This window comes from Lathamus discolor, chromosome 1 (assembly GCF_037157495.1).
Source record: "Lathamus discolor isolate bLatDis1 chromosome 1, bLatDis1.hap1, whole genome shotgun sequence".
NCBI lineage: Eukaryota > Metazoa > Chordata > Aves > Psittaciformes > Psittacidae > Lathamus > Lathamus discolor.
The window spans coordinates 87,491,476-87,497,889 of NC_088884.1; the positions used below are offsets into that span (position 1 = coordinate 87,491,476).

General features: G+C 54.2%; 1 long non-coding RNA gene across 1 annotated transcript; it reads right to left on the reverse strand.

The window, feature by feature from the left end:
* Positions 1-5,257: 5,257 nt before the first annotated feature.
* LOC136007243 (uncharacterized) lies at positions 5,258-6,170 on the reverse strand. The gene is made up of 2 exons (XR_010609547.1): positions 5,658-6,170; positions 5,258-5,538 (listed from the first exon to the last, which is right to left on the reverse strand). It is a non-coding gene; the product is annotated as an uncharacterized LOC136007243 (long non-coding RNA).
* Positions 6,171-6,414: the final 244 nt, after the last annotated feature.

The following is a 6,414-nucleotide window of genomic DNA, read 5'->3' on the forward strand; positions in this document are numbered from 1 at the left end:
CCTGCCTCAGCACGTGCCACGTGGGCTACCCAGTGGGGAGCTCCTTGCAGTTTCTCTCCCAAAGGACACGTTCTTCCAATCCCTCAGCAGCATTTCCGAGTTCATTTTAGATTGACCTTTCCTGAGCGAGTGGGCTGTGACTGGCACAGACTATTCCAGGTGAAGGCTTTCTACTGCTCCGGGCAACTTGAAAACCCACCACCTCCATCAGAAACACTTCCCGTTCTGCTGTCCTAAGTTCCCACCGAGTTACTCACTCGCTCTTACTTTCCTAGGGGAAATAAACCCCGAGCTTCCGTTTTCCCTGGTATTTGTGGTGGATGAGCTCCCAGAATTCAGAGCCAGGAATCCTTGCTTCCACATAAATCGTGGCCTTATGCTCAGGATGAAGTTTGATAGCGGCTTTATTCTCTGGCCTGCCCAGGCTGTCACTGCCCTCTCAGCCGCTCCTCACTCCTGTGTCACGATGGCGCACGTGCCCATGACACTGTGCTGGAGAAGCGCACAGAGCGGGCAAGCCGCAGCTCACGCACACACACACACACACATATGCACACGTTATCTGAGGGAAACCCAAAAGCACTCACGCTGAGGGGGACATATTTTGGGAAGGATTGCTCCAGGACATTGCAAAGGGGATCGTTGTCCTCTGAGGGATCACAAGCGTCTACGGTAAGGTCCCACGCGACAGTAATGTCACAGGCCCTGCAAGAACAAAACCAAGCCTGTAACTGCAAGCATCTCACCTCCTGTACAGCAACTTCCCCTCTAACTGCTAAAGGACTTTCACATTAGGAGAAGAAATCGGACCACAAGATAGCCCTGCCATGCATCCACACTTCGTGAGCCATTCTGAGGGGAAAAAAAGCAACTATTCACCCCCTTGCACTCACAGAGCAACTCACCCAGGACACAGATCTGCATCCTGCTCTGCTGGCTGCAGGCTCTGTACCCACAGAAGCAGCACATCACACACAAACAGCACTTCCAGCTCAACAGAGACATGTCCATTCTTTCCCAGCAGAAGAGGCAGCTTTTGAAGGAGACGTTTTGCTTTCCAGATGATTCCTTTTCATCCTCAGGCCAGATGGGGCTGTCAGAAGTCCCTGAGGCTTGTAACAAAATGTAAATGCCTGATCCAAGCGTGAGATCGATGCTCCAGAACCCACAGAGACCTCCTGGCTTCTTACAGCACCCGTTATGCTGGCCACAAATCATGACAGCCTGGTACTGCCCTTGATGTGCTTTGGGGTGGGTCTGGGTTCTGGGAAAGCTGGAGATGTTTCTCCCTTGTTCCCACAGGTATCACATTAAATTGGCCTTTCTGATTTCAGCTGTTGTGAATTGATGTGAAGGGCAGGAGGCGAATCAAGCAGTAAAGTTCAGTTCATAGTCTGTGCCCATCATTTGCCTAGTCTAATAAGAAAGGCGAGAACTCCCCACAGAGTCAGATTTGATGCCACAGATCCCAGTGACCACGGTGCGCAGGGTGACTCTTGGCACCTCCCCACGGATGCTTCTCACCGCTTGCCCTGTGTGCCCACGTGTTGCTGCCGAGAGGACCCTTTGGTGCTGTTTCTGCTCCCACTTCACTCCAAAGGGTGCCGAGGGCCTGGCTGGGAAGGCAGCCCTGAGATGGCAGTGGAGATGTCGGAGCTGCTCGTTCTCAGCCGCAGCTGACCGAGGCTTTCAGGGTGCCCAGCAGGTGCCCATCACCCCGATGGCCTCCCCTAGAGCCTCCCCAGCCACACACGGCTCCCCATGGGCTCCAACTCTGTATTTAAGCTCAGGTCAGGGGCTGCTTTTTGCTTCTTCGAGAGCTGTGTTGTAAATCTTTTATTTCTCTCCAAGTTTTTATATTTTATGGCTGTATTTATTTTCTGTCTTTCTTGCAGTAGTGCTACTGGGCTGCCTTTGACTCCTGTTTAGGTACTGTGGGGCTGCGCATATGGGGGGGAAGTCCCTGGTTTCCTGCTGTCCTTAGATTCAGGTTTGTCTGTCTTCCAGTTCCATTGTCACTCGCCTGCATTGCCTGAGCTGGTACCAGTGTGTGACTTCATTGGATTTTTGCTTCTACAGACTGATAAAAGAAGGCTGGAGCATGTTCTTTTTGAGGCCTCCTTGTTAACTTTTGCCCTATTGATTACAGCTAAAAATGCTCAGTCTGCCCACAGCATAATGGTAGAGCTTCTTGTTATCCTGATCTCTGGCAAGCTGCTTCTTATCTCTTCAAACCTAGATTAAAGGGGCTCTCCTGGTGACCTGTACCTATGGCGGGGGACCATAGGGGACTGCCTGAGAGTAAGGGCACTTTTTCCGGTTCAGGTTGGAGCCCTGGAGCTTCTGTTCTTGCTCTGGACGTGGAGATGTAAGTAAGGTCTGGAGCATTCACTGTCATTCCTGAGATTCCTTTCCTCTGTCCTTAATCCACATGAGGAGGGAGAAAGCTTGCAGTGATGATGGTGGGATGACTGTTACCAGCTCTGCTATGGGGTCTGGATTTTGGGGAGGCAGGAACAGGAAAGGCAAAACCCGTCATCCCAGATACAAAGGCCACCTACTTAAACCCGGACCATACAGTCTGTCCTTCCGCCCCCTGGCTCCTGCTGCAGACTCAAAAGCTCCCCTTGCCTTCTCTTCAGAGAGGCTTGATCTGAATGTTGGAGCTCAGCGAGCGGGACGAGAGCCTTAGAGCTGCGTGCTGTGCTGGGGATGGCTCTGGAGGGTTGTAGCCCAGCTCTAATGGCTGGGGTGTGGCAGGGGGCTGGTAACTTAGTCCCTGATCCTGTGAACAGGCTTCCTAAGGCCAAGGGGTGCCTTAAAAAGCAGGAGCGGGAAGGTCTACAATGGAACACATGTGAGAAAGCCAGCCCAGATGTGCAACCAGTTATCCCCATCCATTGCATGATGCTGGTGGCTGCAGGTGGCAGCCTGATGTAGCCCCAGGGCTTGGGAGCCGGGCTCTGGGCTGTCCTGCCCAGTGCCAACATTCCTCCTCTCCCTCTTCCCTGCATGCGTCAGGAGCTGCAGGGTGTCTCTGCTCCCTGTCTGCTTCGGGCTGTGTCCTTCCTCCTTGCTGCACTGAAGAAGGGGCTGCTGTGGAGCTCGGGCACCTGTACATGGGGGTCTGCTGTCTGAGGGGGGGGGCTGCTCTTAACCTGGGCTGGGGTGTTTCTGTCTCCCTGCTGTGTCTGAGAGCTGAGGTGTAACTGCAGGTGCTTTGTCAGCAGCAGCTGGGGCGCTGGGGGTGAGGTAGGCTGCTGATGCTGATGCTGATGCCGATGCTGATGCCGATGCTGATGATGCTGCTCCGAGGGGAGGCTGGGAGTGCCCCGGCTGACCTGGGGACGTAACACTGCCTGCAGGGACCTGGGTGATGCCGGGTGCCTGCTCCTGGCAGCGAGAGCCCTGCGCGCTGCTTCGGTTGGTGCTAGGGAGTGTAAGGTTGGTGCTAGGGACTGTAAGGTTGGTGCTAGGGACTGTAAGGCTGCAATCCCGGCCGCTTCGTGCCCTGCGCGGCTGGATCGGGGGTGCCCGTGGGTGCCGGGGCCCCGGCCGCCCCCCGCTCAGGAGCCGCGGGGCGCACGCAGGGCTCGCCGGGCCGGGCCGTACTGCGCGGCGGCGCCCCCTGGCGGCGGCCGATGTTGCAGCGGCTCCCACCTCTCGCGGCTTCTTGAAGCCTCGGGGGGGGCGGGGCCTGGCTCCCGCTGTCCAGTCAGCGCCGCGGGCGTGGCGCAGGCACCGCCAATGGGGAGCCAGGGCAGGAGCTGCTGACGCCCGCTGGGGGGCGCTCGTGTCCGCCCTGTGGCAGCTCGTGCCGAGCGCGGGCAGGGCCGGTTCGTGAGGCGGGTGTCGGCCTGGCGCGGGCAGCGCGGGGGTGCAGGAGGAGGAGGAGGAGGAGGAGGAGCAGGAGGAGGAAGAGCACTCCCTTGGGACTGCCGCGCCATAAGAGTAGCCAATAGCGCGAGTGTACTTGGTCTGAGAAACCGGAGCGAATCGCAGGACCGCAGGCGCTGAGGTACTTCTGCACCTGCAGGGAAGCAGAACCCGAGTGTGGCGGGACGTAAATGGGTCTTTTCCAAACTAGTTCATTCTGTGGTTCTACGAACTAAACTTCACTTTGCCTCCTCAGAACCACCGCTACTGAACTCACCTCAGGGCTTTTTAATCGCAGGAGCATTTGCATGGCTCGTTGTGCTTTTCTCCAGAGCTCTGAAGGAAGCCTGGGCGTTAGGCCGTGAGGGTATGGAGCACGCTACCGACGGAATCATAGAATCGGCTAGGTTGGAAGAGACCATTACGCCAGGACTACCAAGTCCACCACAAAGCCGTGTCACTACCTAGCGATGGTAGGCTTGCAAAGGCTCTGTGAAAGGAATAGCAACCTTGTTATCACAGCGCTTTTCCATCATTACTCTACTTTAGGTTTCTGAAAGTTTCTTTATCTCCACAAAGAGACATGATGCTTTTTGCTGCTGGAGAACCTGTGTTCTCAAAGTCTCACCTGGACTCTCAAAGAGAGACTTGCTTTCTGTCTAAAGTTTGTTATCTCCTGTCTTGACAGGATTAGATCCCAGTCGAAGCAAGGAGAGATCAGCACCGAGGGCTTCTAAAACCACTACATCCAAACCTGCTTTTGAGAAACCCTTGTTTGCTCTCGAGCATGCTCATCATTGAGCAACCAGTCTGCATCAGGCACTGGCTAACCCTGCAGATAGACGCTACGTACTGACTATTAAAAGACAGCTTTTCTGCCTCAGGGGCACATCACCCTTTCTTGCTACCCACATGCAACCACCTCGCACCCAGAGAGTATTTCACAAGTCAGCTGCCAGCATCCACTGCTTTTGGAGCCACAGTTCTGCCACAGAAGCAGTTCATCATTGGAGCCTTTTGCATACACTTGCATAATGCTAGGGAATAGGTGTTGCACATTTATTCAAATAATACAGCACCAGATGGAACCATAACCAGAGCCTTACAAGCCCTTACTGCCTTAGCAGAAGAATTAGCAGAAAATTCAGGGGTAGACACTTCCCTCACTGGATAGCTGGAATCCTGGTTTGGAAAATGGAAGAGAATGGTAGTATCTAATTTTACATCTCTAATTGTAGTAGCAGGAGTCTTAAGAGCTGTTGTGATACGCGGATTCACTCCACAACTCGTTAGAGTTGTAAAGTAGGTGTGCTTTATTCAGTGCTGAGGTGCATGGGGATCGCTCCTCCAAGAGCATGCGTGCCCCTCCTTTGCCACTCAGTTCGTTTATATTACATACAATGATTACCTAAACATGAGATTGCTTCACGCCTAATACATACGCAAAACCTATTCCCGTCTAGTAGTATAATTAGCTTTCTGGCATTCGTCCCATTGCTGCCCCTGCGCAGTGCTTCCTGGTGGTGGTCGTTGGGGGGTCGTGAGGATGAAGGCCTGTAGTTCCTCTTCATCACCGCGAGTAACCTCTTGCTTTCAGGCAGGCTCAATAGGGTTTCGTCTCCTATCCAAACCTCAGGTTCGGTGCAAGCCGGTTTTATGTATCTTAAAGCAGAAACTTGTCAAGTTTGCAAATTTTGTTACTCTGGCTATCTTTTGTTCCTTTTCTTTCTAAGGATACCAACTGAACAAGAATGTCTTAAATATTAAGCTGTGAATCTTACCTGCTACAATTCTGCCTGCCAGCTGTAACTCCTACAGTTCTGCTTCACCATTCTAGCAACTTTGACTCCTGCGGTTCTGCTTCACCAAGCACAGCAACTGCTTAAGCGAGCAGGCACAATGTTACCCTGTAATTTCCCAGTATCAGCTGGATCTTGTATAACTCCATGTGTAAGAGGGTTAATGCAGAGAATAATTGAACAGGAATCTGTTCAAGTGCCTCTAAACCCACCACCTCATGACCGTGCGCTGCTTCTTGAAGAACAAGAAGTTGGCAATGATCTCTTTCAAGAACAAGAACGCAAAACCGTGCTATGCAGACTGGGAGCGTCAGACCGGGTGGTGTCGCCAAGTTCATGCAAAGAGCAGCGTTTAAACAACGAGAAAAGGGAGGGACTGCGGAAAGCATCAAGGTCTCGCTCGTGCAGTGAGCCACAAGGAGCGGCGGAGCCGGGAAAGCTGGGGCAGGGGCTGGCTGAGCGGTGGCCGTGTCCGGGGGCCGCACCGCCAGAGGAGGCGGGCAGGTGGCGGGAGCGAGCTCTGCAGCAGAGCAACGCGCTCCGGAAGCAGGGCCGGGCCGGGCCGGGCCGGGCGCGGAACTGAGGCGGTTCGGGTGGGCCTCAAACCGTGGAGTACCGAGCCGAGAGGGAGACAGCGGAGCGGCTTTGCGGTCGGAGCTCGCTGATGGGAGGGAGAAGGCTCGTAGCCAGGACGTGCAGGATCAAAGCCCGCACAAGTTCCATGAACCCTGTGCCTGTC